Source organism: Lycorma delicatula, chromosome 2, assembly GCF_047948215.1.
Source record: "Lycorma delicatula isolate Av1 chromosome 2, ASM4794821v1, whole genome shotgun sequence".
Lineage (NCBI taxonomy): Eukaryota > Metazoa > Arthropoda > Insecta > Hemiptera > Fulgoridae > Lycorma > Lycorma delicatula.
In genome coordinates this window covers 42770657-42788510 of record NC_134456.1, presented here as the reverse complement: position 1 = coordinate 42788510, position 17854 = coordinate 42770657, and the positions used below count along the sequence as shown (strand labels likewise).

The window sequence follows — 17854 nt, the reverse complement described above, 5'->3', positions numbered from 1 at the left end:
TATAATTAAAAATTAATTGAATTTGACTGCGTCCACGCGTTTTATTTTTTCTAGAGCAGCATATGTTCTCCTTAATATCCCTTCTTACCATTTTCCTTAATCAAAGAGAGATAACAAATTAAAATATACGGAGGAAAACTTTTGGAATATTAAACTTATTTATAGAAGTTTAATTTTAATTTAAAAGTTTCATTTTAAAAGAAGGGGTGCACCCGTTTTACCATATAATACTACCAAGAGCGACATGTTGTCACTTTTAAAGCAGAAAAAAAATTTTAAAAGAGCTATATAAAATTCAGTCATAATCTTACAAAAAAAAAAAAAAAAAAAAAAATACTGTATTCTGGCGTATACCTACAACACATAACATTTCGAAAGAAATCTAAATTTTCAGATTAAAATGTTAATAATTTTAATTTTAAATTAAAAATAATAATTAGACGAAATGAAAATAGATTTCAGATATCGCATTGTCAGTCTAATTAAATATCAAGCTACAAATAAAATTGACTAAAAGTGAAATATTTTAAAACTAAATTCTAATTATTTTGGATTCTTAGTTTAAAAAGTTGGGAGTTGTTTAAATGAGCAAGGCAAAGCAGTATATCGCTACAAACAAAGAGTTAAGAATATCGCCACAAAATAATTAGTTTCTCAGCGTCTTCAAAAACAATAAACATATTTAGGAAAATTAAAGAGAAACCAATTAAAATTAATAATAATAATCATTATAATAAATTACATTTCAATTTAGTTGTATGTGAAATTTGAAAAGATTTTTATAAATGATATAAAAAACTTTAATTTAGGATATAAGATTGTCGCATGAAAAAAGAAAATTAAAAAAAGTATGTCACTACTTGGCTTGAAGCCTAGCTTCAAGCCAAATAAAATTAGAGCCTATCTGGAACAGCTTTACAAACAACATGATAAGCATGAAATATAAAATTCTGACTTGTCAGAATTCCTGACAGAATTTCTGACTTGTCAATATCTTATCCACATATAATATCATCGCTATTGCAAAAACAAGACACTTAATCCAAAAATAACTAGTTCACAGCAAACGACCGTATATGATACAACTTAACCAGCCAATAGAATTTTCGGATATTATTATCCATAAACATAACGTAGCATGAGATTACCCTAAACAGGCAATCGGACATTCGGAATCGAGATAAAAGATAAGATTGGAATTTTTATATTTTATTTTTTACCGGTTACACTTTTTAAAGACACATCTAAAATTATTATTCTAGTACGATTAGTCACAAAGTGGAACAGATTTAAAAATTTTTTACTATTTTAAGAGATAAATGAAATACTTAAATGACTTTAAAAATGCCGACCTCTACTAAATATCCAAACTGTTGCTTATTATCAAAATTGTAAAAACTAAAAATTTATTCGTAAATATTTAAATATTGTTTTTTGATTACAAGCATCGATATGCTAATTACAAAATCTCATATATTTTACAATAGATTAAAAATTAAAATAACACGACTGCCAAAAAAAAAACCTTGACAAGCACTGTTCTTTAATATAATTAAAAATCTGATGTGGACTCCACATGACGTCCTTGTACGCCTATTGAATTAGATACACACATTTTAAAAAAAATGAAAAGTACATCAAATTTTATTTCATTAGTAACTTTCAATATTTTATCTTTTTTTATTATTGAATTATTCGTAGTAATTTTTTTTACAACGAGAGGTTAATATTATTAATAAATCAATATATTTAAACTTAAAAAAAAAATTTGAAAAAAAATGTATATGAAGTCGGATTCGAACCGATGTGCCTTCCCTTTGTAAGACTCAAATATTTCATTAATTAAAGTTGTATTTTGTTATAACTCTGGAACCAATGAAAATAAGTATCACTTATTACATATTGAAAAGCTCTTAATGAGAGCTTATTACTGCAGTTAAGAAAAACAACTTAAAATCAACTTTTTTTGGGTTTGGGCTTTTTTGGACACTTTTGGTTCAGTCGATTGCAATCAAAAAGAGAGATGCAGAATTAGATGTTACAACAGTCCTAAATCTAAAATTTCAACATCCTACGTCTAATCGTTTTTGAGTTATGCGAGATACATACGTACAGATGTCATGCCGAAACTAGTCAAAATGGATATTTCCGTTGAAATCTGAAAACCTAAATTTTTTGCGATCACAATACTTCCTTGTACAAGGAAATAAAAAGCGTGCGGGTGAAAATTTTGCATATAGTTCAATTTTTTTAAATTTAAATTTATTTAAACACATTTATATAGCCTATGATAATAAAACTCTCGGAAATATCTTACAAAGTACGGTTAAAGTTACAGATAAATAAAAATCAGTCGTTAAATATTTACTCTGTTTATAATTAAGAACTTGCATGAGATTACTCATACCCCATCACATCCACATACGAGATAAAAAATTAGAAAACCTCTTTTTGAATGTGCGTCAAGTGCCAAAACAGAAATGGTTTTAAGCTATCGAACATACGACGGAGTCATTTCTAAGAATGGCTAGCTATTCTTAAAAATAACAAGTATTCAAATCCAGGCTAGTTAAAGATAGTACGACATGAAGTCGTTTCAAATTGCTTTCTTCATCGAGCCAAATCCACTGCTGAACATTAACGATAGGCGTTATACAACCCTACAAATGAAATCTTTATTCTGTTCACCTAAGAAATTGGTAGTACAATGAACATCATTACTCTTAGAGAAAGCAACTATGATTAGTGCCTTTTGTACTGCAGATAGATTATGTGCATCACAGACACACATATAATATATATATATATTGCCAGCAGTGGCGCCTCACGTGTAGACATTGTAGAACTGTAGCACACCCTATTTCCATTTCATATTATCGATAACATTTAATATAATAAGTCCTTTTTTCTTTATACTTATACAATATATAATCCTTAAGCTTATTGTCAGTAGCCACCCCCCAGTTTATGAGAATTATACAAAAATCTTTGTATGGAACTGTACGCTTCACAGTTCCAGTGACGTGGTATTGGTTGTTGTGCGCATGCGCACATAGAAAGCTGCACGCGAGACTGCGAGGAAGAGAGAGCACTGTCGCTCCCGCAATGCCAACCCTGGCGTGCTAGTGGAAGGTAGTTTTTTTTTACTCAGCGTGTGTGTGGAACGTACCTTGTTCGTTCCATTTTTTAGTTTAGTCGGCGGAAGGAATATGAAAGCGGTTTAGTTGTTTTTCAGTAGTGATCAGAAGATGGCGGAAAGCAAGAGCTCTTTGAGTGCCAAATCTTTCCAAAAATACGCATTAAGGGCGAAAGAGAAGGTAATTAATAAAAACTAATTTTGTGTACATAGAAATTTAAATTAAGTACCATTGAACTATATTGTTTTTAAGCGGGCATTTTATTAAGTTATCTAATAATACTAAAAAATATTATCTGTATTTTATTACTTATTCGGTTAAACCGAATACGTACCACATTCTTGAATGTGATAAAGTATAGAATTAGATTATTATCCTGCTTCAGCTCATTTTTTCCTGCTTTGATTCATTTTTTTGGTTCTTTTATTTTACATAAAACTTTAACCGTGGCCTTAAAAAGACCCAGAAAAAAATTTTCTGGAGCAGCACCCCCACTAATTTTAACTACCAGCTGCCACTGATTGTCAGATATTTCAACCATATATATACTTCAACCATAAATATATATAAAAGTATTTCAAAGTTAAATAATACACTCCAAAGAGATTGTGTAAAGCAAACAATTAATATAATTTTCTGTGGGGAAAATAATGCACTAAATTAAAAGTTTCCACTCATTAGGAAAAGATAGATTTGAATGTCTCTCGTTTAATTTAAAATAATCGCAAAAATATACCAAAACGATATGTGAACATTAGTTGAATCGCAGCTAAAAGGTGTCCACAATTAATATATTGTTTTGTCTAAAAATATTAAAGTAGTAAATTTAATTGAGTGCCTTAATTTATAAGATTAATAAAGCTTTAAATTCTCTTCTGCTAAAACAACGCTAGCGCTTCATCATCTACAATATACATATACATTTATGAATAAATAGAAACAGTTTTATTACTTTGATCTGCATAAAAATGTGTTTTGTTTTTTTATTAATAATACAATTTACACCAAAAGACAATTAATATTGTCTGTTCCATAATGCTAAATTTTAAATATCGGAGCTACACATACATTTTATAGTCAAGTTAAATCACAGTTGTAACCGCTGTTATCAGAGCGGTTGGTCACAATGTAGTCATGACCTTACTGTTTCATCAAAATCACTAATTTTGTTAAAACCACGTAAGCTACGTAATCCGCGGATGTTAGTGTTTTGGAAATGTATTTCCGATTGCAAGGCCCGATATCGATAGAAACTAGTACATACAAATCAAGAAATTATATTAACGTTTTACACAAATGAAAAATAATTAGAACAGATAGATAAACCATATGTTTTTATTTTTGTGAATATTTAAAAATCGATTCATATCCTAGAAGCAGTAAATTATTTTTTTAAATTTCTTGTATTAAGAAATATATTAGAAAGAATTAAATTATTTTATAGATAAATAACCCTACATGAATTTAGTAAACAATTGAAACTTTTAAAAAGTTCATTAAAATAAGCAAATGTAAATACATATATAAAAAATCGACTTTAATAGCAAGTGAAAGTTGAATTCAACAGCTTAACAACCTCATAAAGTAGTAAGAAAATAAGACAAGTCGAAATACATTACGTATTGAACTAAAAACACGCCAGAATATAGTACAACAAATAACAAATATTAAAACTCATAACAGTGAGGATAAACAGAACCCTTAATCAATACAAGTTCAAAGCAGCATAAATAAAGTACAGGACAACTAAAAACCAACTCCCTTGACCGGAAAAAATGAATCATTTTTATCACGGTGACGTTCTGCTACGATCTTAAAAGTTTGAGTTCAATATGGCTAGGCTAATCACTGTTATTAATTTGATAAATATTTATTAAGAAAAAAAACTAAAAAGTATGTTTTAATTACAGTCAATTTGTATTATCTTCTTATACTATATGAAACAAATTCTGTAATGTATATATATAATTTAATTTTGGACAAAATTGTGCGAGATAAGTTGAATAAATAAAAAGAAAAGTTAGAAAAATTTTAATTTTAATTAGAAACAGTACATTACTACATCTGTCAGAAAAGTACTTTTGAGTGCATGTAATGGTAATGCTCTACAGCTGCTCCAATAGAATATGAAATTTATAGCATTTTTGTCATTAATAAAAAAATCTGATGTGGACACCACATGACTTCCTTGAGCGCCTATTAAATTACATATACACATTTTTAAAAGTACATAAAATTTTATTTCACTAAAAACTTCTGATTATTCTTCATATATTTATTTTATTGTTATTATTGAATTATTATTAATTGTAAAACTTTTTTTACAATCGCAAGTTAATAATTATTAATAAATCCATGTATTTCATTTTAAAAATAAAAATAAAAAGAAAAGGAAATGGAATCGAATTCGAACCGATGTGTCTTAACTTTGTAAGCTCCAAATATTTCATTAATTAAAATTTTATTTGGCTATATTTCAGGAACCAATGAAAATAATTTTATTCGATTTTTCAGGTCAAAGACCATAAGAAATTACTAATTCTGTCCCTTAATTAACTTTCTAAAAATTTCAGTACGATCTCATTTCATCGCGCTATCTGAAATCCGACCGAAATCTTTCATTAGCCGTAACTCGTAAACGAAGAACCGGAAGAACTTCGTGATACATTCTGTATATATTAATATATACAGTCAAAAATAATTTTTTTTACAAATATTTCGAATTTCTTTTAAGTTGATTGTCTTCATAACATACGGTAAGTTTCACTAATTTAAGATTAATAAATAAAAAGCCTTAGTTAATCTCTGTTTGTTCACAAATATAAGTTAATGAAAAATTTCATTTAATACGTCGTAATGAAAGCAATTTTTAAATTCTTAGAAATGTACTAAATAAATTTACACTCATACATTTAAACAATCTCTTTTAAACTAATTTATTAAGATATTTTTATTATTACTATTATAATATTAATGATAAAAATAGACAATTCAATTTGTAAGTATATAATAATAGGTTCTGTTTTTTGCAGATTTCGGTAAATGTTCGTATTTTGCAGTATTATGCACTGTAAATCATAATTTTAATTTTATCTTCTGAAAGCAGTAAATACGATATTTTTAACCCACCGTAGTCATAAGAATTCTTACTAAATTAAACCAATTACAATTTAATAAGATAATCTTGTCTTTTCCAATTAATTGGCTTCATTTGGATGCAAAAAAGATAGGATGTATACTTGTATTCGTTAAAAATTATCTGATCCAACTTAGCCAATGTTTAAACCAAAGCTATTATAATTGAAAAAAAAAAACTTTTTGTTAAAAAACTCATCTTTTTTTGTTAAACTCATCTTACGATGAGTTTATAAATACGAGTAAATTGGAGAAGACGATTTAATATATAATAAAAATCAGTTCTAACTTATTCATACACATATAGAAGAGTACCTCAATAAGAACAAGTAAATTAAATTTAATTCGAAAATAAACTCACTACTTTGTCAGCAATATCTAATATTTATATTATAATGTAAAGTACAATGAAGGAGGAGGTTAGTATTGTATAAATGTCAGCCAAATGATCGCCATGACTCCGTCGGCTGGTCTCCACACTTTTAATAAAATTTTGAAGTACATATTCAAATAAGTCAATTTTTTTTCAATTCAGCACGCGGATTTCGTTCTTCAATTCTAGGGGTATCTGTGGGATATTGGCATACACGTTACTCTTCAATTAATCCCACAAAAAGTAGTCGTAAGTTGTTAGATCGCACGACCTTGCTGGCCAGTTCTGAACTCCAAAACGAGATATTACACGTCCCGGAAATTTGATCTGCAGTAATTGGATGGTTTCATGTACAGTGTGGCAGGTCACACAGTCCCGTTGGGACCGTATAATATATCTTCCAATTTTTACCAAAAAAAATTTTCGAGCATCGCACGATAACGAAGAGCATTGGTCGTAATAGTTAACAGAGCATCGTTCTCGAAAAAATAGGGCCCAATCACTCCCCCAGACCAAATCGCGCACCACACAGTCACGTTTTGTGGATGTGTATTCTATGCATCAAACGTATTCCACGTGTGAACTATCCTTGGGTTTTCAACGCCCCAAATACGATAATCTTGTTCTTTTACGAAGCCGTTACGGAGGAAACGAGCCTGTTACCAAAAATTACTTTCTGTTGAAATACATCATCTACTCTCTTATGTTCCAACACACGATCGACGAAGTCTCTTCATTGTTGATCTCTAGGAAGCAGATAATTGAACTTTGTATATAGGAAGAAAAAGGTTTTTTTGTCAAAATTCGTTGTACTATAGCCCGTGAAACGTTTAATTGTTATGTTCGATGGAGTATTGATGTTTTAGGATTAATAGTAAAGCTCTCAATCACTGCAGTGATGTTTTAAGCAGACCGACCCGAACGTTGACGTACGCAGAGTATCATCTTTTAAGGAATACGTATGCTCAAATTTTTAATCAGCTCTTCAACGGTTGTCCGAGATTAGGCATTTTGTTTACCAAAATAAGTAATTTTCTCATTTTTTCCCCCAAACACTCCCAATTTTTATAATAGTTTGCTCTAACGTGTATCCTGGCATTTTTAACAACCTCTAAGCCTCACTAAGATATATATCAAATATAGCAGCTTAGAATTTTATAATCGAAAATGGCGCGTAATTTAAAATACCATTTTTATTAATAAGACACTTATATCTAATTATCTTTTCTTTCTTTTTCTGTTTATCCTCCGGGAATTACCGTTCCGGTATTACTTCAGAGGATAAATGAGGATATGTATGAATGCAAATGAAGTGTAGTCTGGAAAAGTCTCAGTTCGACCATTCCTGAGATGTGTGGTTAATTGAATGAAAACCTTTGGTGGTTGGTTTTCAACACCGGTATCCACGATCTAGTATTCAAATCCGAATAAAATAACTGTCTTTATTAGGAATTGAACGCTGGAACTCTCGACTCCCAAATCAGCTGATTTGGGAAGACGCGTTCACCACAGGACCAACCCGGTGGGTTATATCTAGCTACATAGACACCTATATATTTAATATATATAAAAAAACTAAATACGTTAGAAAATTATCCAAATTAATAGAAAATTTTCTAAAGCAATTCATACAAAATTTTCTATTAATTTGGATAATTTTCTAACTTATTTGGTTTATTTATATTTGTCTAACCAAAGAGTAGAGTTTAGCTATTATTTTAATATATATATATATATATATATATATATATATATATAGTAATAATCAATAAAACAAAGCCAGTAGAAAAAAAACAAGAAAAAAATAATAAACATAATTAAAATTTAACTGAATCACTGAATATATTATTTTAAAGAAGTACAAAACTGATTTTGAGAAAAAAAGTTTTGAATATCATGATCGAATAAACTGATCGAAATAAATAATAAATTTTATTAATACTGTTAATATAAAGTAACATTTTTACATGAAATTAGATATCATTAATTCCTGAAATTACAATACATGCCAGGGTTTCTAAAAACAAAAATGAATGGTGAAATAATAATAATCGTTTTATGTCGGTTACTTAACTGTCGAATACAATATATCAAATCAGTAAAGCCAAACCGTACGATTGAAATTTAGTTAAACCTTACAAGTAATTCTGTTCACCATAGGAACTGGTTGTATAATGAGTATCATTAACCTAAGAGAAAGCAACAATAACTAGCGCATCTTGTATTTCAGATGCTTTACACAAAATAAAACAACGTAAAATAAAAAACTATCTAAGAAAAACAATGAATTAAAAGAGACTATCAAACTATATTTCTCAAAGTTTGAATAACTTTTATAGAAGTCCCTGTAAATAATCATTATCTGCAAACATCCGTTCAGTAATCATTTCTGTCTTCATATTTCCCTGTTAATTCATTATACAAAAAATATATTTATATATATATATATATATATATTTTTTTTTTTTTTATGACTAATTGTTCATGACACATGAGATCGAAGCTTGCGCAAAGGAACATAAAATATAGATTTTATAACGTAATATTATATTATTCTTTCAATAAATGTATTATCATAATTACAATAGCAGCTAGTGTTGTAAGGTTTGTGTTTCCTTCGGCCGAAAATGTAATACTAGGAGTTTAAAATAGAGATTTTATAGAGTAATATTACACTATTTTTTCAATAGATGTATTATCATAATTAAAATGCAGCTAGTGTTGCAGGTTTCTGTTTCCGTCGGCCTAAAATGGAATACTAACAATGGCAAAAACGTCAAATCTATATAAAGTGTTTTTGATGAACTTGTTTAAAATTTTACAAATATTACGATATGGTATTAATTTATTACTAATATGAGACTGAAGAGAGATAATGTTAAAAAATAAATCTATTTCAAACAGAAAGGAAGGCGCCCATAGTAATTAATAATTTTTAGTAAACTGTACATCCAAATTTGAATCAATGTTAAACCTAGACCAACCCTTCAAATTTATAAGTCGATAGTTTTTACGGATTAATGCCGAAATAGTTAATGTTTTTGTTATTGTTTTTTATTTAATCATTATTAATAATTTGGACTACACGTATTAAAGACTTCAAAATTTGATAAGTACTATCAAATGTCAGGTAGAAATATTATTAGATAAACCACAAGAATTATTTTATATATCAAATTTTACGGCAGAAAACTTATTTGGATTATAAATTTTGACGTAGAAAAATGTAAATACGCTTAATGAATAAAAATAACTAAAAAAATGTCTTCACTATCAATCTATTTCAATATAATCTATGTTAGAAAGAACCATATACTGTATTTAAAGCAAACTATTTTTACTTAAATTTTCACTAAAAATAAATATTATTTAAATAAATAAATTTTCAGTAAAAAAATTTGAATACTCTGCAAATTATCGATACTTCAATTATTATTAATCGATGTTAAATATACGTATTTAATACGTATTAGGGGTAATCCTACGGGATTAACCCAAATAAGGGGTTTAAAAAGGGGGAGGTAGATTAATATCAATACACCACGTTAGTCTAGTGATGACTCGTCATCGGAAATCAGTAAATTTTGAAGTTGAAACTTCTAAGGTTCAAATCCTAGTAAGGCAGTTACTTTTATATGGATTTAAATACTAGATCGTGCACACCGGTGTTGTTCTTTGATGGTTGGGATTCAATTAACCATACATCTAAGGAATAGTCGACCTGAGACTGTAAAAAAACTACACTTCATTTACATTCATACATATCATCCTCTGAAGTAATATCTTACGATGGTTCCGGAGGCTAAACAGAAAAAGAGAGATAGGTAAATATCGAGGTCTGAACTTCTTCGATCTCATAAGGTTTTTAACTTTTCTTTGAACGTAGAACACATTTTAAAAAATACTTAAATAGCGCAATATTATTATTATTATTTTTTTTTATTAATTCTAATTTTCTTAATATTTACTGAATTTACATCTATTACAATTTTTCTTAATATCTAGGCTTAGAAGTCTAGAGAGATCGACAGCAGATTATAAATTAACACTACTGTCTTCTCAGTTTTTACTTAATGTAGAGAGTGGTTTAAAAATGGTTTGAATATAACAACAATTAATTTTCGTATTTTAAAGGGAACCAAAGGGTCCACTGAATCTGAAATAAACGGGATCTCATCCACGTCGAAACCATTAAGTTTCTTATTTGTCCTTGAAAGTACAATACCTCTCGGTAAAGTAAAATTTTAATATTGAAATATTTCATCTATGAATATTATTGGGCCGACGGATTAGAGCCTTATAAGGATTTTCGAATACTATTGAATTTTTGTTTTTCCCTGAGGAGAGTGTACGATTTGCAGAAGAGTGGTTTGAAAGTAGAATAATATGTTTTTTGCAATAAAGAGGAGTAGAGAAAATAGGGGAACCAATGAAATACAACAAAGTTTTGTCTTGTTCTTGAAGTTCATTTCAAAAAAGAAAGGTCCAAATATTGCAAAATTACAATTTTCTCTGGGTTAATTGTGAAGAGAAGATTTTAAAAAGTTACCAAAACGTAGTGATGATTTGCTCAAAAAAAAACCAGATCCCAAAGAATTGTTATTTCTATATGATGTACGTACGACATTCATGAAGAAATAAACTTCTAAGAGCATTTTTAGACCAGTTTGATAGTTCCTGTGTTATCTTATACACATTAACAAACAATATATTTATGTACTTTTCCATTTAAATAAAGAAATTAAACAATAAAAAGATAAATATTATAAAAAAAATTATACCAACAGTATATTTTTATTTATTGAAGTTTTAAACCTCAAAAAAGTTTGTCATTCATAATGAAAAAAATAAATTCTTGTGAATCTTGTAGAAAACCTAATTTCCCAAGTTTTTATAATAATTATTATGAATGCTAATTACAATGGAAAATAAAAATAAATTAAAATGTAAGATCTTCCACATATTTCATGGCCTTAAGTTGCAACTTGCATTTCTCCGGCACCGAGTTTAATTTATTATGTGCCTCTTACTTTAGTAACTTTTTACTAAAACGTATATTTCAAATAAATAAGAGTTATTAATATTATGTAGAAACGAGAATAAAAAAAAAATGTGATGTGGACATCACATGACCTCCTCGTACGCCTTAAATTACATGTACAGATTTAAAAAGAAAAAAAAAAAAAGAAGAAATTTGTACATAAAATTTTATTTCATTAATAACTTCTATTTTTTCATTTTTTTTTTATTATTGAATTATTATTTATTGTAAAGTTTGCTTTTTACAATCAAAGGTTAATAATTATTAATAAATCAATATAATTAAATTAAAAAAAAAAAGTTAAAAAAAAGGAGATGAAGTCCGATTCAAATCGATGTGTTTTCACCTTGATCCAAATATTTCATTAACTAAAATTTTATTTGGCTATATGAAAATAAGTATCACTTATGATATATCGTTGCGAAAATTCAAGAAAACTGTTTGGAAAACTTAAGATAAGAAATTGTGCATATTTTCACGTTCAGACAATCTTTAATAATTTTTTTTTTTGTTTTTTTTCTTATTTAATTACGACCCAGGTTCTCTCCTTTAGATTTTTTGCGTATGATTATTTTCATAAGTAGCAATTTTTTGTTTGCCAATAACTATTTTAAATACAAATAAAACTTAGGTAATTTAAAATAAAATAAAATAGTACAAATGAATATTAAACCCGGCTACAAAATCTCCAGTAAAAAATAAAAATCGATGTGGACACCCTCATAACTTCCTTGCACGACTATTAAATTATATAAACACATTTTTTAAAATGAAAAGTACATAAAAATTTTATTTCATTAATAACTTCTGATATTTTTTAATATATATATATATATATTTTATTGTTATTACTGAATCATTATTTATCGTAAAAAATGTTTTACAATCAGAGGTTAATAATTATTAATAAATCAATTTATTGAAATTAAAAAAAAAGTTAAAAAAGAAAGAAAGGAATTGAAGTCCGATTTAAACCGATGTTCAATCCCCTAACATCTAAATGTTTCATTAATTAAACATTTATTTGGCTATAACACTGGAACCAATGAAAATATGTACCACTTATGATATATCTTTGAAAAGCTCTCAATGAGAGCTTATTACTGCAGTTAAGAAAAAGTCCAAAATCCAAATATTTTGGATCTTGGGCTTTTTTGGGTACTTTTGGTTTAGTGTTTAGTCGATTGTAATCAAAAAGGGAGGTGCACAACTAGATGTTACAACAGTCCTAAATTTCAACATCCTTCGGTTAATCGTTTTTGAGTAATGCGAAATACGTACGTACGTATGTACAGACGTCACGCCGAAACTAGTCAAAGTATATTCAGGGATGGTCAAAATGGATATTTCCGTTGAAATCTGAAATTTTTCGCGATCACAATTACTTCCTTTATTTCGTACAAGAAAGTAATAACAAATAGGTAATGATGATTTATGTCTCATCATTTTTACTGGAAATCAGAATCATTAATTCCAGTAAATTAAAACCTTAAAAATGTATGATACGCCGCGCCTATCCCATAATCGGTTCTAATCTACTTATATAATAGAATTCCTAAAATATTACCTGAAAAGCAAAAAATAATACAGAATCACGAGTAGAAGTAGTATCTTTTCCCATAAAAAATCTACCATTGATCATCAAACACACGATCATTGTAATAGGTATATTTAAAATTAAAGGATAAGTCTTTTTTTTAATATTATTAATAAAACAGAGCTTGTTTTTTTTGTTGTAATATTGTTTTGTAGAACTTGACAGAAATTCTTCCGTATATCCTTAAGAAATTGTTTATATCATTACTATATTATTAATAACTAGTAGATCCGGCCATGCTTCGCTATTGCTAGATTTGAGTATATAGATTAAATGAACACAATTGAAAGTTTGATAAAACATTAATAAAATGAACATTACGGAACTTCACAAAATTTAACCTTTCCCTTTTTCCCCTTTCTCCAATTTCCTTTTCCCGTTTTCACTTTTACCATATTCCCTTTTCCATTTTCCCGGTTCACTTTCCCTTTCATTTTTTCTCCTTATTCCCTTTTACTTTTTTCGATTTTTCCCTATTTCCTTTTTTCTCTGCGCGTAAATCGGTCGTTGTTTTTTAGTTTATAGCGGACACACATATCGGAAATGCTGAAATGGAATTGTAAAATATTTAGTATAGCGTGTGTTGCTTTTACGTCCAACAGATAGCATGTTTGTACCTGTCACAGATGTGACATCTTAGGTATATAAAAACACGCGCGTATTCGACAAAATTTCAAAGCATCAGTGAAGAACTTTCAGAGATTTAAGATTTTGAACAAACGAACATTTACATAGATTACAAAAAGAAGGTACTGTACCAGTCTCACTGTATGTTTTCCTCATAATAATAACAATAAAAAATCGATAGTGATCTTTTTTCTTTCTGTTCACTTTTCTCTTGACCTAAGCATTCTTACTTATATTGCAATTAATTCTCTTCATATATTTAGAGAAAAATTAATAAAAATTATTTATTAATCTTTTTTTATATTATATTTAAATCGTAACAAATTATAAGCCTGCGTAAAATGCACATCAATTTCTTTTTAATATTTCCTAAATAATCTTATTTGAAGTCTAATTCTGGGGATTTTAAAGTAAAGCCCTTTTAGTTACCGTATTACAAAATAAAATTCAATCACGAGGGATTGTTTTTAAAAATTAAAATACGTGTACATTCGTAATGATAAGCTGTAGAAGAAAATATTTACATTAACGAAAAACAATCATAATTATTTTGCGGAAAAAGGGACATAAATTACATAAATAGAAATGCGATTAAATATTTCGCTCAATAAGGAAGATTTTTACGTGAAAACCATTAACTGGTTGGCAATTTATTTTATCAGTAGCAGAGTACAGCTACAACTTGTGTAATTATTTGATTGTGTTACCGTCTGTCGCTCCGAAGAAGTTGTAAACAAATACGAATGAGGATAAATCACTCAAGACGCATCAGTAAATTCACGGCGAGAGCCATCGAGTGATAAAAAAATGAAGATAATTTTTTAATCTGACTAAAACATCTTGTAGAGCAGGGATCGAAAAAATGAAAACGGCCGATTTTTATTTTTTTTTGTTGCACATAATGTCTTCTCTTTAAAATGTATATAAATTACATCTCTATGATAACTAAAAATAAAGAAACTAATTTTTTTATAAAGGCTTTTTTTTTACTCCAGGGAACTGCATAGTAATGCAAAACGTTAATCATATTGAATATTTGTGTATGTTTATTTAATATTCTATTTTTATTTACCATTTTTTTATGTTGTATGTTATTTATATTTAGGTAGCTATCCTACGTTATCAGCTGAATTTTAAACACTGTTTTTATGTAAGAATTGTATGTTTACAAATTCGTGACTGGTAGTGTTTGGTTTTTGAATTAGTCCTGTGAACTGAGTTTTAGTTTGTGTGTGATTTTGTTTTTATATATAAAATGGGTCGATCCCAGAGAGTTTAAAAAAAAATAAAAGTCGCTTTTAAACGCGCAAAAAAGCGTACCGAAGTTGAAGTTAACCTAACAGAGACTTCTTGCTGCAGTTACAGTAACGAAGAACAACCAGCTCGTGGTACCAGTTCTAAGGAAAAAATTTGTAATAATCTAAGGCCACGTTTTTTAGAATATATAAATACTGGCATAAAATCATTCAGTACTGCTTTGAATAAAGTAGGCGCCTGTAGGATTTGTAATCATAACCTATCAACTGATAAACAACATTCTGCGGGCCTTGCTTGCAAACTGAATATTTTCTGCTGAGCTTGTAAATGCAAAATAGAATTAACTAATTGTCAAAAAATTATTGTAGAAGAAGTAAATAAACTAAGTAAGGATTTTTACGATTTAAATACATGATTAGTTTATGGTCTTCGAGCTGTCTGTAAAGATTGTGCTGATGCTTAGACGTTGTGTGGAATGATGAACCTGTCGCCGCCACCGGACAAATATAACGACCACGAAAAGTCTCACTGTATTATAAAATATTTGTAAGCAGTCTATAAAGAAGTTAGTATAGTAAATAACAGAGATTTGTGGGTAGCCGTAGATGGGTCTTGGCAGAAGCGAAGACACAAGTCTCTCAACGGTATTGTTTCTCTCATTTCTGTCGACATTGGAAAGGTGCTAAACGTTTCTGTAATGTCCAAGTATATCAACTGTCCTCGTAAATTAAAGAATATTCGTTTACATGGGAGTTAAGCAAACTACCAAGGTTCAAACGACGCCGTGGAGGTTGTGGGAGCTCAGGAAACGTTTGAAAGGTCAGAGAAAGTTTATGGTGTGCGGTATACTAAATACTTAGGTGATGGCGACTCTAAGGCGTTCCTGGCAATCTCCTAATCCATGCCATATGGGCCTAATGTAGATGTGAAGAAACTGGAATGCATTGGCTATATAGAAAAGAGGATGGGCAGTAGGCTAAGAAAATTCAAAGCCAGAAGGAACAAGCTCGGCGGCGACAGTAAGTCAATCGGTGGTAAGGGTAGATTGACTGATGCCGCGATTCAGCAGATACAGACTTACTGTGGACTTGTCATTCGGCGGAATACCAATAGTGTTTAAGCCACGCAGAAAGCAGTACGGGCTGAATATTTTCACATTAGATGAACACCCGTGGTATAAGTATAATATACTTAAAAGAGAAGGTTATGATAATCCTAAACATTTACACTTACCACAAGCGGTAATGAGTGAAATAAAGCTCATATTTAGATACCTCTCAGACCCAAGGTTGTTAGAGAAATGTAGGTACTTTCGTATTAACGCCACCGCAACTACAGCTTTATTTAAAAACAAAGTAGTCAATCGGATTTCGATGGAAAATGAAGTCTCTTTATTAATTATAATAAATGGTTATTTATATTTATTTATTTTATAAATATAATTTAACCAAACTTAAACCTACGCTCGCTAACCTTGACTAATTAACATCGTAATTTTTTGAGTATTTATTTAATAAATTCAGTAATTATTGCAATTATTTATTATTTAAATAAATCAAAACACTCCTGTTAATTAGTCAAGGTTAGCGAGCATAGGTTAAGTTTGGTTAATAAAATAAATAACCATTTATTAAAATTAATAAAGAGACTGTTTTGAATCTATGTTAAACTCTACATCGACCCATTTTCCACCGAAATCCGATTGACTACTTTGTTTTTAAATAAAGCTCTAGCTGCGGTGGCGTAATACGTAAGTACCGAAATGTAAAAAAGGGAAAACACAAAACCCATATGAGAGCCTCAATAATGTTATACGGATGATCATACAGAAAATAACTTTTTATTTTGCATTTAGGCGTATATGAAGCAGTTTGCAGGTTCAATGAAAGAAATTTTAGTAAAATTCAGGTTCTTTAAGAAATTCAAATTACTGTTACTGCGATGAAAAATTTAGATTTACTACGTATACAAAAAACTGAAAAGACCGTGTTGGAATTTGAAAAAGCAGAACGACAAAAGACCAGTTTTTATAGGAAAAAGCTAGATTTTTATGAAAAGCATTAGGCAATAAGTAACTCAAGTTATTTTACAGTTCTTTTTATGCGATTTCCCGCAAATTTGATTTTTTATTCTTTATGTACCTTTTTCTCAGCTTCTACTAAAGCTACAGCAACTAAACTTCTGTGGGTTATTAAACTCATATAGATGCCACTTTTACGGGCACAGTTTTCCAAAATATTTAAAAAAATATACACTTAATTTTTTTTGCGCCAAAAATAGCATTTTATTTTTAAAAATGTAGTAATTACAAAAAAGTTAATTTCTAAAAATCCTATACTTAATATGTAATAAATGATGACCTTTTATGTAAAAAAAATTCTGATAAAAAGGTACAAACGTAAACATGAAATAAGATAGGAATGGGCTCTCTTTAAAATGTTACCATGGTGACGCTGCGTAACTTTACAGTAAAAAATAATAGTAAGATATATAAGATATTCCAGACGAGTTTGAATGATTAACAAACTTTAATACATTTAATAGAATATAAAATCTCCAGTTAAATTTTTTAGATATTGTTATAAAGCCAGAAATATTTACTCTTTTGCTTTCAGAATACGATCCTTTTTTACCGTTATTGATACAGCCTAACAATTCATTCTTTCTTATCAAACACGAATTAACCG

The 17854-nt window shown here is 28.7% G+C and overlaps 1 protein-coding gene across 1 annotated transcript in view; it reads right to left on the bottom strand.

The window, feature by feature from the left end:
• The window catches only part of ome (dipeptidyl peptidase 4 omega), a 392854-nt gene that overhangs the window by 374558 nt on the left and 442 nt on the right, over positions 1–17854 (bottom strand). The window lies entirely within an intron of this gene.